Genomic DNA, 21,961 nt, shown 5'->3' on the forward strand with positions numbered 1-21,961 from the left:
CAAAATTAAAACTACAGTGAGCTACCACTACACCTGTTAAGATGGGAAAACAACAACAGATTAGTAGTGACCAGTGCTGGCAACAATGGAAAACAACTGAATCCCTCATACACTACTGATGGGAATGCAAAAAAAGTATTTTTTTCTTTTGAAAACTTTTTGGAAGTTTCTCGTGAAGTTAAACATATATTTATTATATGACCCAGCAATCCTACACTACCATATTTGCTCCAGGCATTTACCCAAAACTTTTCTTCATACAAAAACCTGAAATTGAGTGCTTAATAGCAGGTTTATTCATAATTACAAAAAAATGTAAACAACGCAAATTCTTTTAAGTGGCAGAATGAATAACCAGAAAGTGGTACATCTATATAGTGGAATACTACTCAGAAGTAAAAGTGAATAAACTACTAATATAAGTAGCTTGGATGATCATCCACAGAATTATGTGAAGAGGAAAAAAACAATTTCAAAAGATTACAGCCGGGCATGATGGTGCGCGCCTGTAGTCCCAGCTACTCGGGAGGCTGGGGCTGGAGGATCGCTTGAGCCCAGGAGTTCTGGGCTGTAGTGCGCTATGCCGATCAGGTGTCTGCACTAAGTTCAGCATCAATATGGTGACCTCCCGCGGGGGAGCGGGGGCACCAGGTTGCCTAAGGAGGGGTGAACTGGCCCAGGTCGGAAATGGAGCAGGTCAAAAGATTACATATTCTATGATGCCATTTCTATGACATTCTTGAAAAAGCAAAACTATAGAAAGAACAGATCAGTGATTGCCAGGGTTTCTGGCTCAGAGAGTTTGACTATCAAAGGGGCAACATGAGAAAACTGGAGTGGGTGGGTAATGGAAGGGTTTTATATCCTGATTATGTTGGTAGTTTCATGAGTCTATGCATACATTAGAATTCATAGAACTGTACACACAAAAAAGTTAATTTTATAGTATGTTAATCTAAAACAATCACACAGAAAAAGTGGACCTGAGGAGAGCTAAGCAGTGATGTTAGGATTCTCCAGAGAAACAAAAGCAATAATAGATGGGGAGCTACACAATAAATACATGATAGATAGATACATGATGATAGATAGATAGATAGATAGATAGATAATAAATAGATGTAGATAGAAAGATTTATTATAAGGAATTGGCTCCTGTGATTATGGAAGTTGAGAAGTTTCAAGACCTGCAGTCGGCAAGTTGGAGACCCAGAAGATCCAATGTGCAGTTTCAGAGTCCAAAAGCCTGAGAACCAGGAGAGTCAATGGTGTGAATTCCAGTCCTCAAGTTGGCATTCTCAAGAACCAAGAAGAATCAATGCTTCTGTCCAATACCAAAGGCTGGAAAAGACTGATGTTACAGATCAATTAATCAGGCAGAAGTTCCCCCTTACTTATAGGAGGGCCAGCCTTTTTGTTCTATTCAGATTTTAAGTGAATTGGATGAGGGCCACCCACATTAGAGAGGGCAATCTGCTTTACTCAGCCTACCAATCCGAATGTTGATTTTGCAAACAAACAAACAAACAAAAACAGGCTTACAGACACACCCAGAATAATGTTTGTCCTAATATCTGGACACCCTGAGGTCCAGAGAAGTTGACACATAAAGTTAACCATCACACTAACTTAAGCAAAATCTATACAATATGCTACATTTTGAGCTCCATGAGGGTTAGAGATGATCTTAGTCCATTATCTGTAATGATGCCTATCATCTCTGGCACAAAGCAAGCACTCAGTACTCGTTTATTGACTGAATAAGTACTTAAATCTACTATGGATGTTTTTATTCTTCCTCTGCCTATTCAAAGACTTATAAATTCCTATAGTTAAACCGACTTCAAACATGGTGGCCAGAAAGCACATTAGGAAAAATAGTAATCACAGCACCATTTATTTTTATTTTTTTAAATTATTTTATTGTTGTTCAAATATGGTTGTCTGCATTTACCCCATCATTCCCCCCTACCCCAGCCATCCACACCTCCTTCCCCTCATTCTGTTACCGAACAGGGGTCCAAGGGGGTCAATATCTGGCCCACCGAGGGATGCCAAAAACTGCTACAGAAAACAGGGGCCCCTCCCAAGGACGGTATACTAATACCTACTGGACATGTCTGTCCACTGCCAAAGGAAAGACATCTCTCAATGCCAGAGATTTGTGAAAAGGAAAGGAAAGGTTTATTTAAAGCTATACAGACTTAAAGTAGTGACCCGATGTCCGCATAAAAATACGAAAATATTTTAGGATAACCACAGACGCCCACAGCACTTCTTTCTCCCCCTGCCCTAATTCAAGGTACGGTATATCAGGAAAAGAAGCACACGTCTTTGTTTCAGGCCACTGGCACTGTCAGCTGTGTTGACGTCCAGGCAAGATCTCTAATTAATCCAAAGTCATGCGGCACCTTCCACTGGCAAGAGTTCTTTGTACCAAGTTCCAGGCAAAGTCTCTCCTGCTTCCCAGGCCACATGGCCAAAGAGAGTTCCTCTTCAACCAGAGCTCCAGGGGTCTGTACTCTGACCAAAAGCATGTGGCTTTCTTCTTCACATGGATGCAGAGGTCCCCATTCTGGCAAAGCCGAGTGGTACTCTTTCGTCTGGGCAAGAGAGGGCCCTCACTCTGCTAAAGCCACATGACTCTCTTCCCAACGGTTGCTGTGTCTGGGTTTTAAACCCCCACGCCATTCCTACTTTGCAGCCCTATTTCCGACTCCTCCCACAATTGGTTACACCGGCCAGGACTCCCATATTATTACAAGTTTACTGGGCTGCCAGCGTGAGTCTGGGCAGGTGTGGCCCCATGGCGTGGAGCCAATCAACTCCAAGCTCTCATGCAGGCACTGTAACTCAGGGGACTAGCCCCCAGTTACATCCTGGGTAGGAGCCATTCCCTTCTCCCTGGCTCAAAGCATGGCCACAGTTATTTAACATATTTATGAAACCAGTTAAAGGTTATAGGTATGTTAAATGACCATGCCAGAGGTTAGCTGCAAAGCTGTTGCTATGCAAAATAGTTCTCAATGGCCTTGTTCCATGTGTCACTTACCCCAACTCACACCTGTGGTGGGGGGGTGGGTGGTAGTGAGGATATCCTGTATATCTTTCTAATATTTTCTGGACACCTTAAGTTCTGGACTCCATTCCAAATCCCTATTTAGGGCCCCTCTCTTGGCTGCACCCTGTTACAATTCCACCCCTACTTGGTTTTGTCCATGTGTCCTTCATAATATGGTTGTTCCTGAAAACCCATCCCTCCCTCCCCCCCATTATCTCTTTTTATTGAAGACCCTTTCTTTTTTCCATTGTATGTTTTAGGCTCCTCTGTCAAAAATTATTTGCCCATATGCCTATGGTTTTATTTCTGGGCTCTCAATTTTGTTCTATTGGTCTGTGTGTCTGTGTTTCTTCCAATACCATGCTGTTTTAATTACCGTAGCTCTGTAGTATAATTTGAAGTCAGGTAGTATGATACTTCCAGCTTCATTTTTTTCCCTCAGGATTGCTTTAACTCTTGGGGGTGTTATGCTGTTCTACCCAAATCTAATGGCTTTTGGCTCTATTTCTTTAAAAAATGACATTGGGATTTTGATGGGGATTGCATTAAATCTGTATATTGCTTTGAGTAATGTGGCCATTTTAACTCAGTTGATTCTTCCAATACATAAACACAGAATATTTTTCCATCTTACTCTTTGGATCAAAGAACTAAGTATAAGATCTGAAGCAATAAAGTACATACAAGAAAACATAGGTACTAAACTTGTACACTTGGGTTGTAGAGAATATTTTATGAATTTGACCCCAAAGGCAAATGAATGAAAGGCAAAAATAAAAGAATATGATTATATGAAACTAAAAGGCTTCTGCACACAAAGGAAACTAACAACAAAATAAAAAGACAACTAACAAAATGGAAGAAAATATTTGCAAACAATAGCTCCGGCAAGGGGTTAATATCCAAAATATATAAAGAACTCATACAACTCAACACTAAACAAATAAACAATGTAATTTAAAGAAATGGGTAGAGGACCTAAACAAACACCTCTCCCAAGAAGACATACAAATGGTCAACAGATATATGAAAAGATGTTTAATAACTTCACTAACTATTTGGGAAATGCAAATCAAACTGCAATTAGATACCACCTCACACTTGTTAGAATGGCTATTGCCAACAAAACAAGTAATAACAAGTATTAGGGAGGTTGTGGAGAAAAACAAATCCTCATTCACTGCCTATGGGAATGTAAACTGGTACAACCACTTTGGAAAACAGTATGGAGTTTCCTCAAAATATTAAGAACAGAGTTCCTATATGACCCAGCAAACCATCTTCTGGATATCTACCTGAAAAACTTGAAAGCATGTACTTGCAAAGAAACATGCACCGTAGTGTCCATTGCAGCGTTATCCATGGTAGCAAAGACATGGAGACTATCAAGGTGTCCTTTGATAGAGGATCAGATAAAGAGGATGTGGTACATCTATACAATGGAATACTACTCAGCCATAACAAAAGATAAAATACTGCCATTTACAACAACATTGATGGATTTGGGAAGATTATGCTAAGAGAAATAAGTCAGTCAGAAAAAGCTAAAAACCATATGATTTCATTCATATGTTGGATATAAAACTGGAACTCAAAGACAGACAACAGCATGGTGGTTGCCAGATGGAAAGAGGTAAGGGGATAGTAAATGGTAAAGGGGGCCAAATATGGTGATGGAAGATGATTTGTCATTAAATGGTGGGCACATGATTCAATACACAATCATGTATCATAGAAATATATACCTGAAACCTATATGACCATATAAACCAATGTCACCCCAATAAATTTAATTAAAAAATAAAAAGGTAAGCATATGATGTTTATAAAGTAATAAAGTTGAGTTTGATTTTAAAAATAGGATAAGAATTGAGCCAGAAACCACATTAGAAAAGACATGCATCACTGTAACATCTCATTCATCAAAATTCACCATAATTTTCCCAACTGTAGTGCTATGGACTGAATATTTGTGTTCTCCCAAAATTGATATATTGAAACTTTTATCCCCAATGTGATGATATTCTGAGGTAGACCTTTAAGAGAGAAAATTATGTCACAAGTGTGTGGCTCCCATGGCGGGATTAGTTTCCTTATAAAAAGGGAAACAAGAGAGAGCTGGCTTTCTTTCTTTACTGAGATGAGAAAATACAGGGGAGGGATCCCCAAAAACACCAGAATTTATTTATAAAAATAATGTATTTATTCTTACATATTTAAACTTCAGATACCTTCAAAGTACTCTCAATTTGATGTAATACACCTACTGAGATTTTTTCCATTGCTCAGTTTTTGAACTTGATTTTGATGTCTTTTAGTGCTTCTGCTGTTTTTTGTTATTGTTGTTTCACCTCTTCTACATTGGCAAAATGTTTCCCTTTCAGGACTTTTTTCATCCAGGGAAACAGAAACAGGTCACTTGGGGAGACATAGAGTAAATAGAGGGTCATGCCATTTCAGGTCAAAAATTGCTGAACACTCAGCATGGTGTGGGTAGGTGTGCCTGTAAATCACCTACCATGAAATGGGCAAATGAGTTGAAAGAATCTTCAAAAAACTCACTGAAGCCAAATGCAGTGCTCCATGACACCACCAGCTGGTACACTGACACATATGGCTTCCTAGAACTCTCACCTAGAAGGGGAAGCCTGTACTACAAGGGGCCCACCCTCCAGAAGATAATTCCAGGTATTCTGAGGTCCTCCCTTGTAGCCTTGTGAAAACCAGAAAGAGGCTTTCACCAGAAACTAAATCTGATGGCACTTTTTTGAGATTTAGATAAATTCTTTAAGGCAATCTCATTGTTCATTTTTCATTAAATTCATTGGGGTGACATTGGTTAATAAAATTATAAAGGTTTCAAGTGTGCAATTTTATAATACATCATCTTTATACATGTATTACATTATGTGTTCACCACCCAAAGTCAAATCTTCTTTCATCATCATATATTTGACAGCCTTTACCTTTTACTACCTTTCCCCAATCTCCTTTCCCTTGGTAACCACCATACTTTTCTCTGTGTCTACGAGTTTTTGTTTGCTTGTTTGTTTATTGTTTTCTATTAGTTTTATATACCACACCTGAATGAAATAATATGATTATTGACTTTTTCCATCTGATTTGTTTCGCTTAGCATGATATTCTCACAATCCATCCATGTTGTCACAAATGACATTATTTCATTTTTTCTATGCCTGAGTAGTATTCCATTGCACATATGTACCACACCTTACTTATCCAACCATCTATTAAATGACACTTTGGTTATTTCCATGTCTTGGCCACTATGAATAATGCTGCAGTGAACAAAAGTTTACATATATAGGAGGGGGCAAAAGTAGGTTTACAACAGTTCATATGGAAAACAATACAATAATTAATAAATAATAATATAAAAATAAACTCACATATTCACAACTATAAATTTACTTTTGCCCCACCCTTATCTTTGCAAATAAATGTTTTCAAATGGGGGTAAATACACAGAAGAGGGGTTTGTAGGTCATATGGTAAGGTAACTCTATTCTAAATTTTTTGAGGAATGTTCATGCTGTTTTCTATAGTGGGCGTTCCAGTTTACATTCTCACCAGCAGTGAATGAGGGTTCCTTTTTCTCCACAACCTCTCCAACACTTGTTATTACTTGTCTTGATACTTTGATCTTGGACTCCTAGCCTTCAGTACTGTGAGAAATAAATGTCTGTTGTTTAAACCACTCAGCCTACTGCATTTTTGTTATAGCAGCTGAACTGATGAAAACACAGTAGCAACAATGTGAGTTTCCCCAAGAAGAAGGAATATATTAATCTTTCAGTGTTTGACAGGATAAGGCTATAAGACGTATGAGAAAATCCAAATGGAGTTGCCAGATAGGAAGTTGGATCTCAAGAAGAGAGATCTGAGCTGCAGGTTCAAAAGCGTGAGTTTGGTAGCTGTAAAGGTTTTGTGAATTAATGAGAGGAAACTGGTAAAGTCTGAAGAGTAAAAATGATGAATGAGCCCAAGGAGAAGGTTGGGAAACAAACTTTTAAAGCATAGGAAGAGAAAAGAATTATCCTGCAGAGTCCCAAAAAGGATTGCACTCAGAAAAAGAAGCTCAGGAGAGAATGGTTTCACATGAACAAAGCATATCAAGAAGAGGGTGGTCACAGTGTCAACAACTACAAAATTTTCTCCAGGAAAAATAAATGGGGAAAAGGGTGATACTCACATTATTTTAAAAAACCTTTCCAACTACTAATTTTCTATTGTGCATCCATTTTATCCAGGGAAGATAATGGTCTTCTAATTGGAAAGAATAGTGCAGACAGTTTAAGGAAGGAATTGCAGCCACAGATTAATCAAGAGATGGAAGGAGATTATTATACTATTTACCAGGTCCAGCCTAAGGATATTTCTGGTTTTGTAGGGCCTTATAGATATCATCTCTGTCACTGTCAGTAGTGTTTCTCATTACTTGTAGAATAGGAAAGAGATGCCAGGACATAAGGCACAAGCAAAGGTTACTTAGAATTTCAACACAAGGGAACAAATAGGGAATTAGAGAATAAAACTGCAAGTCTAGCTCTGAATTCTAACAAGGTATTTGGGTACAGGAGGAGTCAGATAATGTCAGGGTTTGGGGCCAGGTCAATGACTGATGATGGAAACATAAAAAAATACAGACAGTAGTTTTTTAAAGATTTTATTTATTTATTTTTAGAGAGAGAAGGAAAGGAGAAAGAGGAGAGAAACATAAATCTGTTGTTTCCTCTCACACACCCTGCTGGGGACCTGGCCTGCAACTGAACCTGTAACCCTTTGGTTCATAGGCCCAAACTCATTCCCCTGATCTACACCAGACAGGGCCAGACAGTAAAATTTTAATACACCAGTAATAACCTATCAGAGAGGGAAACTAAGAAAATTATCCCATGTACAGTTTTACAAAAAAAAAAAAATAATAAAATACCTAGAAATAAATTTAACTAAGGAAGTAAAAGATCTATAGTTGGGCCCTGGCTGGTATAGCTCAGTGGATTGAGCACAGGCCTACAAACCACATGATCGTGGTTCGATTCCCAGTCAGAGCACATGCCTGGGTTGCAGGCCAGTTCCCAGCAGGGGGCACATGAGAAGCAACCATACATTGATATTTCTCTCCTTCTCTTCCCTTCTAAAGATAAATAAATAAAATCTTTTTAAAAAGATCTATACTTGGTAAACTATAAAGTACTGAAGAAAGAAATCAAAAAGTGATACATATAAATGAAAGCACATGCCGTGTTCACGGATAAGAAGAATTAATATCATTGAAATGTCCATACTACCCAAAGCAATCTATAGAGTCAATTCAATCCTTGTCAAAATACCAATGGCATATTGAGAAGAACTAGAGAAATAATCCAAAAATCTATATAGAACAACACACACACAGACACGCACTCATGCACACACACACAAAAGAATAGCCTCAGCAACATTGAGAAAAAAAGAACAAAGTTGGGGGTATCACACTGCCCACTATCAAACTATGCTACTAGTTCATAACAATAAAAACAGCATGATACTGGCATAAGAACCAACATATAGATTAATGGAACAGAATAGATGCCCAGAAATAAACCCATAACATTGTGGTTAATTAATATCGGATAAAGGAGCCAAGAACATACAATGATGTAAAGAGAGTCTATTCAGTGAATTGTGCTGGAAAAATTGGACAAATATGAGGAAAACAATAAAACTAGATGATCTTCTTATACTTTATACAAAAATAACCTCAAAATAGATTAACAACAGAAACATAGGACTTGAAAGCATGAAAATCTTAGAGGAAAATACAGGCAGTAACATCTCTGACATTTTTCTTAGCAATATTTTTTCTAATGTATCTACTCCAAAAAGGAAAACAAACAAACAAAAAAAAGTGGGACTACATCAAACTAAAATATTCTTGCACAGCAAAGGAAACCATCAAAAAACAAAGAAAAAACTAATAAAGGAGAGAACATGTTCACCAATGGTATATCTAATAAAGTGTTAATATCTAAAATCTATAAAGAACGCACACAAACACACACACAAAAAACCCAATCCAATTTGAAAAATGGACAGAGGGTCTGAAAAACTCTTCTCCAAGGAGGACACACAGAGGGCCCAAAGACATATGAAAGGATGCTTCACATCACTAGCCATAAGAGAGATGCAAATTAAAATCACAATGAGAAGCCACTTCACAATGGTCAGGTTGGCCATCATAAACAAATCAACAAACAACAATGCTGGTGAGGTTGTGGAGAAAGAGGAACCCTAGTACACTGTTTGTGGGAATGCAGACTGGTGCAGCCACTGTGCAAAGCAGTATAGAGATGCCTCAAAAAAAGTAAAAGTGGATTTGCCTTTTGACCCAGTGATCTGATTTCTGGGACTATATCCAAAGGAACCCAAAACAGTAATTTGAAAGAATATATGCACCCCCGTGTTCATTGCAGTGTTATTTACAATAGCCAAGTTATGGAAACAACCCAAGTGTCCATCAGTAGATGGGTGGATCAAAAATCATTGGTATATATATTCAGTGTAATACTACTCAGCCCTAAAAAATAGTGAAATCTTAGCATTGCAAATAGCATGAATGGACCTAGAGGGTATTACTCTCAGTGAAATGAGTCATTCAGAGAAAAACAATTACCATATTATGTCACTCTCATGTGGAATGTAAAGAACAAAATTAATGAACAAAATTGAAACAGACTCATAGATACAGAGAACTGATGGTTGCCAGAGGGGAAGGTAGGTTGGGAAATTGGGTGAAAGCTGGAGGGATTAAGAAGCACAAATTGGTAGTTACAAAATAGTCAGGGGGAAGTAAGTAAAGCATAAAATATAGTCAATAATATTGAAATAACTTTATATGGTGCCAGTTGGTGTACTGGAAATATTGAGTGGAATTCTCTGTAGAGTATAAGATTGTTTTACTACTAAGCTGTACACCTGAAACTAATTCATAATAAGTAAATCAATTCCTGGGCAACACTTTTGGAAGAAAGTTAAAGAATGTAATTTTGATATCTTGGGTCTTTGCTGATACTAGGCTCTGAGAATATAAACACTGAAGACAAGGCTTGACACTTCAGAGAAAAGAACCTGTCTCAGCTGCAGGTTCATACATGGGAGTCCATTTGCAAATGATGTTTCATTAATATTGTTAAATATAATATTTTTCAGAAATTAGTAAAAAGAGAATATTACTGAGCTAAGGAGTGAACCTTGGACACTTAGCACTTAGTAGTGAGAGAAAAAAGAATGCTCAGAAAGGTAGATGGAGAAGCAGGAATGTGTAGTGTCAGGTCAAAAGTAGGAGTTTTGAGGAGTCCCTGAGCACATCATTCTCTTGCTTTCCTACTCAGGACATTTTATACCTGTCTCTTCTACATGATGTACATTTCTCCCATACCCTAACCTCCTCACCAGGTAAACTTCTCTTCATTCTTAAAACTGCACTTCAGATTTCACCATCTCCAGAGAAACCTCCCTGAGTCTCTTCCCTACTGCCTCCTAAAAAAAAAAGCAAAAACAAGACAAACGCACAAACAAAAACACCACCTCATCCCTCAACATGTGTTTTTACAGTGCTCATAAGAGCATAAATTGAGTATGAGGGAAGGATCTGTTCTAGGGCTCTCTTCTTGGCTTACAGATAGTCATCTATCTCTTCATAGCATCTCTCCTGTATATGGGCATCTATGCTCAAACTTTCTCTTTTAATAAGGATACCAGTCATATTAACATCTCATGCTAACTTGATTATGTATGTAAAGACCCTATTTCCCAATGAATTCACATTCTAAGGTACTGGGAAACAGGACTTCAACATATAAATTTTGTCAGACACAATTCAACTCGTAACTGGCTAAGCCATCTTATAATGGTCAGCCTTATTCTTATTACTCATAAACAGAATTGAAAAATAGTGAACAATGATATTCTACATGGAGGGAGTCCAGCCCTCAAGTTCCCTTTACTTTATGTGGAAAAAATAAGAAGTATTGGTGTAGACATATGTGCAAGTACAAAACCAAAGGAGTTCAGGAACTTCAGCTTAATCTACTAATACATATCTCAAAGAGAGTCATTTCTGACTTCATTGATGAGTTAACTCAGAGTTATTCACACACCAATAATAGAGTCAGAAAGATCTCAGAATAAGTGAAGACATCAACTGCTGACTAATGTAATAGGTCACAAGAAGCCCAAAGCCAGGTGTAGCAAGAATAGAGAGAGCCAGGCTGAACTTAGACAAAATGCTTCACTTCTTACAACCCCAATTTCTCATAAGTAAAATGGAGATGGGAATAATAGTACAGCTCCACTGGGTTGTTCTAAAGATTTAATAAGATATGAAACAAAAATGTATACCATGGTGCCTAACATATAGTAAGTAGTCAATAAATGCTAGCTTAAAACTATTTTAACCATATTGGTGAGAGGTATATTTTCATCCTTTGTAATTCACTGAATTTAGAAATATAACCAGTTGATTTCCTCTTACTTCACTTATCATCATCTGAAGGCCAAAACGCTAGCTTACTCCAATTGCAGATGGTTAATGTTTTAAGACACTTTTTCTAAGATTTTATTTATTTATTTATTTATTTATTTACTTATTTATTCATTCATTCATTTATAGAGAAAAGGGGAGGATGAAAGAGAGGGAGAGAAACATCAATGTATGGTTGCCTCTTGTGTGCTGGGGACCTGACCCACAACCCATGTTACCGAACAAAGGGTCCGAGGGGGGGACAATACTTGGCCCACCGAGGGATGCCAAAAACTGCTACAGAAAACAGGAGCCCCTCCCAAGGACGATACACTAATATCTATAGGGCTCTTCTGTCCGCCGCCAATTGGAAAGACATCTCTCAATGCCAGAGATTTGTGAAAAGGAAACAAAATGTTTATTTAATGCTATTCAGGCCTAATGCCTTCCTTAAAATATTAGAGTCTTTAAGGGTATACACCCACACACACACACACACAGCGCTCCCTTCTCCCACTGTCCCAACTCCGGGTACCGTAAATCAGGAAAAGAGCACATGTCCGTTTTTCAGGTCACTGGCATGTGAGCTGTGTCGCCTGCCTGTCCAGGCAGGATCTCCAATTAATCCAAAGTCATGTGGCACCTTTCACTGGCAAGAGTTCTTTGTACCAAGTCCTAGTCAAAGTCTCTCCTGGTTTCCAGGCCCCTCAGCCAAAGGGAGCACGCCAAAGCTGTGTGGGCCTCTTCTACCAAAGCCGCGTCTTTCTTCTTCACCTGGCCGCAGGGATCTCCATTCTGGCAAAGCTGCGTGGTCTTCCCTTTCACCTGGCCAAGAGGGGGTCTGCACTCTGCTGAAACTGCATGGCTCTCCCTCCTAATGGCTACAGGGGTCTACATCTTTCCAAAACAGCGTGGCTCTCCCCCTCACCTGGCCAAGAGGGGGTCTTCACTCTGTTAAAGCCACATGCCTCTCTTGCAGGCACTCTCTCAGAAAGCAGCTCCCAATTCCCACCTGGTTCGCTGCAACTCACTTCTCCCTGGCCCAAAACTTGGCCACAGCTATTTAACATATCTATGAAACCAGTTAAAGGTTATAGATATGTTAAATGCCATTCCAGAGGTTAGCTGCAAAACTGTTGCTATGCAAAACAGCTCTCAATGGCCCTGCTCCATTCATCCCTTCCCCCAACTGACACCTTGGGGGGTGGGGGGCGGTGAGGACATCTTAATATTTCCTCCAATATTCCTGTACACTTTGAGTTCTGGACACCATTCCAAATCTTTTCTGCCCCCCCCCTTGGCTGCACCCTGTATCACCCAGGCATGTGCCCTGGACTGGGAATCAAACCACAATCCTTTGGTTCACAAGCCGGAGCTCAGTCCACTGAGCCATACCTGCCAGGTATGTTTTAAGATAGTTTTACTCTGATGAGTCCTAGTTTCATAGCAGGCTTGGTTTGAGATCAATAATGCAAAAAGGTGTTATTTTACACATATACAGGCAGTGAAGACCAAGGCAATGGTTTCCATAATAAGAGCCATGTGAAAGAGGCAAACTTCTACTCCATTTCCATAACCATGCCTCATCCTAGTTCTCCTGTAGGCCTTAGTTTTTTGCTTCATAGTTTTAAGATACTGAAAAATCCAACAACCTACCTTTGAATACATACCACATAAAAGATATTTAAAAGGCAAGTGCAGTCTGCCAAAGATTTTGAATTAATATCAATAATTTCTTCAGGTTAAACCAGGCACTAAAGGATGAAAACCAATGTATGTATGGGTTGGAAGTGTTAATAGTTTGTAATTTTCATTATTGCATTGAATACATTCTTGATTTCATTAAAAATAAAAATAGCCCTGGCTGGTGTAGCTCACTGGATTGAGTACGGGCCTGCGAGCCAGACGATCACGGTTTGATTCCCAGTCAGGGCACATGCCTGGGTTGCAGGCCAGTTCCCAGCAGGGGATGCATGAGGGGCAACCATACATTGATATTTCTCTCCTTCTTTCCTTCCCTTCCCCTCTAAAGATGAATAAATTTTAAAAATCTTTTAAAAAAGATAAAAATATAAGAAGTTCTTTTAAGCTCAACAGAGTCTGGTAAGGTAAGTTCTGAGGCACTTCATTGAACTACAGACTCTTATCAACTAGAGGATATACATTATCAAAACACTTCTAGCCTGCTAGCTCTAGGAATGTCTTTGCAAAACGAAATCAGCATACCTGTCCTCTGCTGCAACACCACAGAAATACTCAATAAATGCTGGATGAAGTAAGCTGAACAAAGCCTAATTAGACAGCTCTTCACCAAAAGTGGAACCTCAGCATCACCTCAACTCCTTAATCTCTCAGCATGGTATTTAATCAGTCATAAAACTCACCCAGTTTTGCCATGAAACTATCTTTTGACTCTCATAAGTCTTTTCATTTCCATTGCTACAGCCTTGTTTCAGGCCCTTATTCATGTTTTTCCTTTGCAATTGTTTGGAACTGTGAGTATAATGAAATCTGAAATCCTTTGCATGATATTTGAAAGCACTCTACATTGGAGCTCCAGGCTGTTTCCATGGCTTTCTCAATTCTCTCCTTAGCTCCACCCAACCTGTGGTCCACCTACAAGAACCATCCACTTTCCTTTCTTTGAAACCTCAAACATATTCATTGCTCATTGCTTTAGCTCATGCTGCCTTTTCAAACTTTAACAGCCTTTTCACCTCCTCAACTACCTCTTATCTTTTGCCTAGCAAAGCCTACACAATTATCAGAGACCTTTTCTGACCCTTAGTAGGTAATTAATTAATTCCTCCTCCCAACTTCCATAACACTTTAATTTTAGTTTTTTTCCCCTTGACACTAGAAGATAGTGTTCTTTGGAAGAAAAATAGAAATGAGATAGGCTTTGTTTAAAATTCTAGATCTACTACTTTTTAGGTGTCTGACTTTGAGCATGTCATCTAATCTCTCTATGAATTAATTTCCTTATAACAAAAGTGATGAGCATGCAATAAGAATTTCAACACTGCCCTCATTCAGTCTTGACATGCTCTAGGTACTGGAGGAATCTCTCTCTCTCTCTCTCTCACACACACACACACAATAAGCATTCAATAAATACTTGTTGAATGACTAAAATAGTATATGCTTTTTTATTAAACATTATTTTATTGTTGTTCAAGTACAGTTGTCTGCATTTTTCCCCCATCACTCCCCCCACCCCAGACACAGCCACCTCCCTCTTTTGCTTCCACCCTCCCCCTTGGATTTGTCCATGTGTCATTTATTTATTTATTTGTTTATTTATTTATTTATTTATCTTTAGAGGGAAAGGGAAGGAGAGAGGGAGAGAAACATCAATGTATGGTTGCCTTTTGTGCGTCCCCTGCTGGGAGTTGGCCTGCAGGGAACCAGCCTGCAACCCAGGCATGTGCCCTGACTGGGAATCGAACCGGGATTCTCTGGTTCGCAGGCCCGCGCTCAATCCACTGAGCTACACTATCCAGGGCCATGTGTCCTTTACAGTAGTTCCTGAAAACCCTTCCTCCCGTTATCCCCTCAAACCTCCCCTCTGGTTACTGTCAGATTGTTCTTAATTTCAATGTCTCTGGTTATATTTTGCTTGCTTTTTCTTTTGTTGATTATGTTCCAGTTAAAGGTGAGATTATATGGTATTTGTCTTTCACCACCTGGCTTGTCACCTAACATAATACTCTCCAGTTCCATTCATGCTGTCATAAAGGAGCTCATTCTTTCTTTCTGCTATGTAGTATTCCATTGTGTAAGTGTACCAAGACTTTTTGATCCATTCATTTACTGATGGGCACTTAGTTTGCTTCCAGCACTTGGCTATTGTAAATCATGCAGCTATGAACATTGGGGTACATAGGTTCTAGTGGATTAGTGTTTCAGGATTCTCAAGATATAATCCCAGCAGTGGAATTGCCAGGTCAAAAGGCAGTTCCATTTTTAGTTTTCTGAGGAAATTCCATACTGTTTTCCACAGTGGGTGCATCAGTCTGCATTCCCACCAACAGTGCACTACGGTTCCCTTTTCTCCACAACCTCACCAGCATTTGTGTGTTGCTTTGTTTATGATGGCCATTCTCATTGGTGTGAAGTGGTATCTCATTGTGGTTTTAATTGGCATCTCTCTGGTGGCTAGTGATGCTGAGCATCTTTTCATATGTCTCTGGGATCTTTGTGTGTCCTCCTTGGAGAACTGTCTGTTCAAGTCTTTTGCCCATTTTGTAATTGTTGTTTATCTTCTTGGAGTGGAGTCCTATGAGTTCTTTATATACTTTGGAGATCCAACCCTTGTCTGAGGTATCATTGGCAAATATGTTTTCCCATATGATTGGTTCCTTTTTCATTTTCCTGATGTTTTCTTTAGCTATGCAGAGCGTTTTGTTTTGATGAAGTCCCATTTGTTTATCCTTTCCTTTATGTCCCTTGCTCTAGGGGATATATTGGTGAAAATATTGCTGCATGGAAAATCTGAAATTTTCCTGCCTATGTTTTTCTGTAGCACTTTTATGGTATCAGGACTTATATTTAATTCTTTTATCCACTTTGGATTCATTTTTGTGTATCATGTGAGTTGGTGATTGAGTTTCATTTTTTGGCATGCAGTTGTCCAGATCTCCCAACACAATTTGTTGAAGAGGCTATTTTTACTCCATTTTATACTTCTCCCCCCTTTTCCAAATACTGATTGACCATAGAGACTTGGGTTTATTTCTGAGCTTTCTATTCTCTTTCATTGGTCTATGTGTCTGTTCTTATGCCAGTACCAGACTATTTTGATTACAGTGGCCTTGTAATACAGTTTGATATCAGGTATTGTGATCCCTCCTACTTTGCTCTTCTTTCTCAAAATTGCTGTAGCTATTCAGGGTCATTTATGGTCCCATATAAATTTCAAAAATAGTATATTCTTAATGAGTGCTTCTCAGTCATTGTTATTACCACCACTATTTCTTTCTTTTTACTGCACTCTATTTCCTATGGAACCATTATTCCAAATAGATCATTACACTTATCATCATTTTATCTTATAATTGTTCAAGACTAGTTTTGGAAGCAAGTGGAAATTTTATTTTTCTCGGTCAAATTTTCTTTCTAAAATTGTATGTGGAATGACTTCAAGAGATGGTGTATCATACTAAAGGTACAGATCCCTGACTCTGGAGAACAGAGTTGTCTGACTGATGAGGCTGGTGGCTATGGACACATGAGGACAAGGTCTACACTTAGTATGTACTCAATATTATAAGGAAGACTAAATAAATCCACATGACAAAGAGCCCATTGGTAATTCAACTATGATATTCATCATCCAAAACACATGTCAGTGTCAAATAATTAATAAGTGCAGTCAAAAGCATCTTTCTTTACCTTGGTGAAATAATTACAGCTTTCTTAGTTAAAAAAATACCTCATAAAATAAAAACCAGAGTGACACATACTGAATCACTGAAAAGGTCATATATAATGAACTTTTGTCCATATAATATAAATTCTCAGAATTTATTCTCATAAAAGCATTTCAAAAGAAAAAGGATAATATGCAGAGAAATACTTCCTGAATTTTTAAATAATAAAAATATACAGAAACGCCCTGGCTGGTGTAGCTCAGTGGATTGAGCGTGGGCCTGCGAACCAGAGGATCGCGGTTCGATTCCCAGTCTGGGCACATGCCTGGATTGCAGGCAGGTTCCCTGCAGGCCAACTCCCAGCAGGGGACGCATGAAAGGCAACCATACATTGATGTTTCTCTCCCTCTCTCCTTCCCCTCTAAAGATAAATAAATAAATAAAATCTTTAAAAAAATATATACAGAAACAATTCAAATGTCTAATAATATAGAAATTATTTTTGGAAGTTTTAGGCTATTAATCTTCTCATGAAAAATCTGCACAATCACCACAGATAAAGTCACTGAAAAATCTTTACTCCTTTTCTCTTGGCTTTTGCAGCCCTTTGATTTTCTTCATTCCATTCTTGCATTCCTTTCCCTGTTGTTGTTATTTTGGGGGGTGTTTTTTGAGGTGTTCTTTTTTCATACAGGCTATGTCTTGCAGGTCTATATTTGGGTCCATTTTTCTTTGAATAATCCAAGGAATCATAAATCATGTCGATGCCAGCTGTCCTGCCTCCACCAAAATGGTTTCTGAGTCCAAATACAAAGATGACATCTGCTGTGGTCTTAAATATTTGGCTAGGTTTTTTTTCCTGGAATTTCTGTCTTAGGTACTGCTGTTGCCTTCCCAGGGTGAAGGACATCAATGACCATTTATCTCCACTGAAGTTGTCTGTTAGTCATCAACTTCCTGGTCTGGATAGTCACTATGTTGTTCATGATAGTGGCCAATCTTCAAGCAGCTAAGGAGAAAAAAAGTGGAAATTATCATTTTTAAAGGATAAGCTATGTTACCTCTCTGGACCTCAGTTTTCTTATCTGTATTTAGAAATGTTTGCTTAATGACTTTAGGGGATTACTGTATTTTGCCATGCATAATGCAATGTCATGTATCATGCACATCCACTTTTTTGTGCGTTATACATGGGATTATGTCAGCATACCCACGTATAATGTGCATCCCTATTTTTCCATCAAAAATTTGGGCAAAAAAGTGCACATTATACATGGCAAAATATAGTAAATTAATTTATGCAGATGAAATATGAACATCCTAAGTTGTGTTCCAAGAGATTCCCCTTATTAATAAATCCCCTTTTCACTTCAGCTCTGTTGAAGTGCTTCTGTTTCTTGTTCTGTGCAATCATATGATCCTGGATTCAGATGAGGAGAGAGAGAGAGAGAGATGGACAGATAGAAACATTACTCTCTTTTTACTCTACCCATAAGCATATGAGAAAAGTGCAATAAATGTTTAAATGGAGATGACATAAATTACCAGAGATCCTATAAAACCTATAAAAATTTCATTCTGATACTAACTTTTCTCTAGAGATGCATGCTAATAATGGGTAACCCACTGCTAACAACCATGTTTCATCACACAGATGAGGGAACTGAGGCTCAGAAAAGTTATGTATTATTAGTTGAAGAGATGGTATGTCTACATAGAGGGAGTTAGGAGTGCAACCTAGTGTGTGGGGGTGGGGAGAGAGAGAGCAAAATTGAACAAGCTGTGAGTAAAAGTTGAGCAAAGAACTGACTTGTTTAAAGTTAAATTTGTCTAAAAGACTTTTTTTACCTGAACTTTTGTTTGTTTTTTCATTTGTTTGCATGATTTATGTAAGTTACTCAAGTTTAGGGTGTTTGTCTTGAAGCTTCCATTATATCCAATATAGTTCATCTTCATTATTGTTTAGATATATGTTCCTTTGGGGAACCATACATGGGAAGTTAAAGTCTCTGGCATCCCCACTGATTAAAATCTAGTCCAGAGTCATACAGATCTGTCAGACTCCAAAATCAAAGTGCCTAACCACAAAAGTGACCTCCCACTAACCTTTACAGAGACAATGATATCTATTTTTAAAGCTTACATTCCTAAAGTACTGTATAGCTTATAAAGAAATTTCTGGTCTTTGATCTCATTTAAGTGTGACCTAACTTGCCAAGAAAGAAAATCCTTATTTTAATGAGACCTCCTTAAAGACACCTGAATGTAACCCAGATATCGCAGACCTTACCATCCTGAAAAGTCACATTTACTTTTTATGACCGAACCATAAAGCTCAAGCCTCCACAGAAGCTGGAAATCAGGCTTCTGTTTTAAAATGTTCCCTTTCCATGGCCTCTCATGAGACTTTTACTTGCAGGCATCATGCAGGGTGCACTTTGTTCTTTCTTGTTTTATTCTCTCAGGGTTCTGCCCTCCAGTGGGAAGAAGCTTTACAATTATCACTGCCCATGCTGGGAGTGGGAGTTGCAAGGTCCAAGGTCTACACCAACTGTATTACTATATCTATATATTTTCGCAAGTTCCTGTCTTCAGGGTGATAGAACATTGCTGGGACAGAAGCCTCTAAGAACTCCAGTTCAGGATCTCAACTTGGCCCTGATGCAGCGCAGTTGATGGTCAAGTTTCATTGCGCATGAAGAGTTTTGAAGGCTTTAAGCTAAAACCTCACCGCTTTTTTGCCCAGAACCTTGTCAATTGCCTCATCAAAATACAATTCTACAGATTTCTGGCATATAGCTTCTAGCCAGAGGAGCTTAAACCCAGTCCAAAAGGCCAGATGGCAGATTGTTTCTGAATGGTTCTCTGGAAACAGATTCTGAGATGGAGAGTCACTTACAAGTGTTTGACTGAGGAAAGCTTTTGAGAGTGTTAAACTTAACTGAGTCCTTTGTTCCAAGAAGGCAGTAACAATTAGGTCCCAACCACTACTACCACCCTTTTTGTTCTGGAAATAGCTAACCACAAATGACCATGAGACCCTGGCACATTTGCCTATACTCTATATGACCCTCTCTATCTTTCCATGTAGCCTCTGTAATACTCCTAGATGAAGCAAATAACTCCCTTGACTTGTGCTTCTATAAAACTCCAGCCCTCTTCCTTTCTTTGAGAAAGTTCTCATTAATAAATATTCTACTTATTACAGTAGTCCAAATAAAAACATACCCTTAATTGCCATGAGCATTCTATCTTTTACCAAAAGAAAAAAGACAAAAACAAAACAAGCCTGTGAGGAGATGAGGTAGACAGGGTTGAGCAGTGGGAGATGCTGCCAGCGATGTGGTTGCAAATAGGGCCTCAGTTGACTCTATGGGGGTCTAAAGCTGGGGTGGTCCTTCAGAGTGGTCCCAAATTCAAGTAAGTCTGCCCAGCCTTTGTATACCTGAATTAGGTAGCTATCCAGTTACAGGGAGAGGGTGTAACCCAGGGCAAAGCAGTTTTCTGAGGCCTAGGGCAACTGTCAGTGAGAAGGAGCAACTGTGAGCTTCCAAAAGGCAAATTTTCAGTAACTTAGGATGATGACTACACAGGGGATCTGGGCCATGGTATCTACTCCACTGATGGGGAAACTAGCCATCTCTGCCCACATTCCATCCCAGCCTTCAAGAAAGAATGTTTCCTTCTTCCTTGACTTAAAATCAAAACCTGCAATGAGTATCAGTGAATGAAAAGAGTACAGGCAAATCTTGGATGAAGCTAAGATATAGAAGATAATGAGGAGTAACTAGGAAATGTGATGGGCATGCCCCCTTTATGCATTTTATTTTTTAAAATATTTTTTATTTATTTTTAGAGAGAGGGAACAGGAAGGAGAAAGAGTGGGAGAGAAACATCAATGTGTGGTTGCCTCTCATGGGTCCCCCACTGGGGACCTGGCCTGCAACCCAGGCATGTGCCCTGACTGGGAATCGAACCGGTAACCCTTTGCTTCACAGGCCCGCGCTCAATCCACTGAGCTACACCAGCCAGGGCAACTTTATGCATTTTAGAGCTCTCAAGGGGTATTTCTCAAGCTGTGGTTCACAAACTTTCTGGACTGGCCTCTTAATGCATTAAACTTGATAACATGCCACTCAATTTGTTTGTTTTTTAAATGAATTATCAATTTACTCATAAATATTTAATAAAAATAAAATTAAAAAGTCAACCAACACTATTCTTTTTGCTACCTAATCATAAATCAGCTCAAGTATCTCTATTCTTTTCAAGGAGAGGTTTTTCTTACTGAATTTCATATGAATTTGTACCAGCTTGGCCTCAAGACACAAATATTTCAAGTCATTTTTGTCATAGTGAGCCTGACTATTTGTATTATCTTCTTTCCTTCTTCTCACAAGCACTTACTGAGTTCCTATTCTGTGTCAGGTATTACCTTATACCCTGTAGGGAAGGCAAAACTTTTTTCTATACCATCTACCCTTTATTACTGCCACCATAAGACACAGATGACTTTGCTATGACAATGTCAGTGGAAAAGGAAAGGCAAAATGCAGACCACAGTTAACTATAATGTTAAGAAGCATGTGAAGACAACATTGTGTAAACTGATTTTTCTAGATTCTGGAAATCTGGAATCTAGAAGTATTGCCCTCTAGGTTGGTAGCTGGAGAGAGATACAGGATGGTGGGAAGGTGTATTTTGTTTGTTTGTTTTGCATCTTACTCTGTAGTGGGAGAAACTGAGCATGTTTAAATGCTAATGAGAAGGAACAAGGAAGCCAGTAGACAACACTGAAGCTAGAAGAGATAGGGTCATTTACCTGAGGAGAAGTAAGAAATGGGATTTGCCTCAGACTAAAGAAATAGTACTTCTTCAACTGTTGTTGGTGAAAGAAGTGAGAGCAAGAAGCCACAAAGTTAAAGAGAGTTGGATTAGTCCAGGGTTATGGTTTGTCCAAATGATACACAAGACAGTGAAGAATTAAAGGAGGTAAAATGTTTA

General features: G+C 38.7%; 1 long non-coding RNA gene across 2 annotated transcripts; it reads right to left on the minus strand.

Annotated features, from left to right (window-relative positions):
* Window positions 1–500: 500 nt before the first annotated feature.
* On the minus strand, window positions 501–21,410 carry LOC118987179 (uncharacterized). 2 transcript variants are annotated; one of them, XR_005066520.1, is made up of 4 exons: window positions 21,400–21,410; window positions 9,159–9,165; window positions 8,850–8,855; window positions 501–595 (listed from the first exon to the last, which is right to left on the minus strand). It is a non-coding gene; the product is annotated as an uncharacterized LOC118987179 (long non-coding RNA). The 2 variants fall into 2 exon arrangements; XR_005066521.1 differs by lacking the exon at window positions 8,850–8,855 and having other exon boundaries at window positions 501–600.
* Between the last annotated feature and the right edge of the window lie 551 nt (window positions 21,411–21,961).

Source organism: Sturnira hondurensis, unplaced genomic scaffold, assembly GCF_014824575.4.
Source record: "Sturnira hondurensis isolate 20B ecotype Veracruz unplaced genomic scaffold, ASM1482457v3 Scaffold0005198, whole genome shotgun sequence".
NCBI classification, from domain to species: Eukaryota; Metazoa; Chordata; class Mammalia; order Chiroptera; family Phyllostomidae; genus Sturnira; species Sturnira hondurensis.